Genomic DNA, 2,577 nt, shown 5'->3' with positions numbered 1-2,577 from the left:
TATCACAACAATTGTAGCAAATCATTTGAAGAACAGACTTCCAGGGGCCGAACTTGCCCTTCGTTTATCTGCTGAATTACTGCCGAATTGATAGGGAATTGGATATGCCGTCTTTGAGACTAAACTGAGGCCCTGAACAGAGGTTCCGATGGATTTAAAAGATCCCCTGCTGCTATTTGAAAAGCAGGGAATTCTCCCAGTGTCTTGGTCAAACATCGCCAAAACAGATTAACTGATCATTTATTTCATTGTTATTTTTGGGATCTTTTTGTTCCAATTGGCTTCTACTTAGAATCATTGGGCCCAAGTTTCGAGCCGCGCCTAGAACGGCGCAGTCCCGACCTGGATGCCCGTTTTTCACGCCACAAAGTGCGCCTAAAAAAACCCTCCAGATTCTCCACCTTCCTGCAGGTCCTCTGGCCCTCGGCGCGGCGCAGCAGGAGCTGTCGGGTTGCGGAGCCCGGTCCCTGCGCTGAAAACAGTGCCGGGACCTCTGCACATGCGCGCTACAGTGGGCGCGCAAGTGCAGTAGCTCCAGGCGCCCGAAACTGTGTGGGAGGGGCCCGAAGCACGCAGCCCCTAGCCCTGGCCGAATGGCCTCACTGGGGCTGCGTGAATAAGGCTCCTCCCACGGCCAGCTCCTGCTTCCTCCCGACCCGACTCAACTCCCGCTTCCCGCCCCCCGCCCCGACCCGACTCCCACTTCCCCCCCGCCCCACCCCGGACTGGATCCGACCTGACCTCCCTCCCCCCCCGACCTGACCTCCCTCTCCCTCCCTCCCCCCGACCCGAACCGAACCGACCTCCCTCCCACCACCCCCCCGACCCGGCCCAACGCCACCTACCTGTAACTCTGGTGCTGGGGACGTGCCCTGCCCGAAGTCTCGGGCCCGGCCCGTTCAGCCTCCCCCCCCATCTCCTTTCCCCCCCCCATCTCCTTTCCCCCCCCATCTCCTTTTCCCCCTCCCCCATCTCCTTTCCCCCCCCCTAACTCCTTTCCCCCCCATCTCCTTTCCCCCCCCCACCATCTCCTTTTCCCCCCCCACCATCTCCTTTTCCCCAAAATCTCCTTTCCCCCCCATCTCCTTTCTCCCCCTTCTCCCCTTCATCCCCTTCTCCCCATCCCTCCCCCTTCGCTCCCCCCCTCTCTCCCTCTACCCCCCTCCTCCCCCTCCCCTCGCTGTCAGAAACACAGACACTGACAGACAGAGAATGACAAAGACACACAGACAGACAGAGCGATAGAGACACTGACAGAGTCACACTGGGGGGGGGGGGGGCATCCCAGCACGCTGTTGGAGGGCTCCCGGTGCTGCAGTCGGTAAGTAGAAAATGTTTTATTTATTAATTTAAAAAATAAATTATTTCTTATTAATTTTTTTTGATTGATTTATTGGTTGATTTATTGATGTATTTATCATTTATTATTGATGATGGCTCTTTATTTGTAAAACTGAAGTGTTTAATGTTTGTAAACTTCCCTTTAAACACCGCCCCCCCGCCATTCCCTACGCCTGATTTTCTAAAGTGTAGACAAGGTTTTTTTCGAGCGTACAAAAATCTTCACTTACTCCATTCTAAGTTAGTTTGGAGTAAGTTTTCACTGACGAAACTTTGAAATCAGGCGTAAGTGGCCGGACACGCCCCCTTTTGAAAAAAAAATTCTGTTCCAAAGTGAAACTGTTCGAACTGACTAGAACTGGAGCAAACTAAATGACGAGAATTCCGATTTCTAAGATACTCCGTTCTACACCAGTTGCTCCTAAAAATCAGGAGCAAATCATGTGGAAACTTGAGGCCATAGAATAGTACAGCACCGAAGGAGGCCATTCAGCCCACTGAGTTTATGCCGGCTCGTTTGAAGAGCAATCCTGAGAGATCCACTCCTCTGCTTCTTCCCCATAACCCTGCCGTTGTTTTCTCCCTTTTGTAAGCTACCTTTGAATCTGTTTCCACCATCCTAGCAGGCAATGCATTCCAAAACAGTGACTACATTTCAAAAGTAAGTCATTCACTTTGAAGGGTTTTTAGTCATGCTGCGGCTGTGATGAGGCATTATATAAATGCAAGTTCTTTCTATCAATGGTAAACAAAGTCTAGCCAGTGCTGCAGATATTACAGTTGTGTTGTGCAATGGGAAACCCTCACTCGCTTCTGCATTCAATGCAGTTCCAAGTACATAATTGCAACAGCTTACTCCATCAAAGAGAGCACTTTCTACCACATCATGCATATATGGCTGCCAGTTAGTTCTCCACAAGATTATGACTGGATCAGCAACAAAAGGTTCTTAAACCAGACCTCTATGTTTACGCCAGCAGCACAAGAGATGCTCGAGCTGCATCTAAACTGCGTGCACAAAATATCAGTGGTGATGTTTCCAATATTGTTTCTCCTACCTATGGCATTGTTTCCCAGCCAGGTTCATTGGCTAGAAGTCTGTCCCTCACATGAACATAGCCAGGTGCACTTTTTTACGCATTCGGTGCTAAAAATGAGCTCTGCTCCCTGTACAGCCCCTTAATGCCACTCCCCATTCTGAGCTCCTGCTATTCAAGAAACAAAATGCTGCTGTAC

This window comes from Pristiophorus japonicus, chromosome 11, assembly GCF_044704955.1.
Source record: "Pristiophorus japonicus isolate sPriJap1 chromosome 11, sPriJap1.hap1, whole genome shotgun sequence".
Taxonomy (NCBI): domain Eukaryota; kingdom Metazoa; phylum Chordata; class Chondrichthyes; family Pristiophoridae; genus Pristiophorus; species Pristiophorus japonicus.
Note: the sequence above shows the minus strand (reverse complement) of the source record.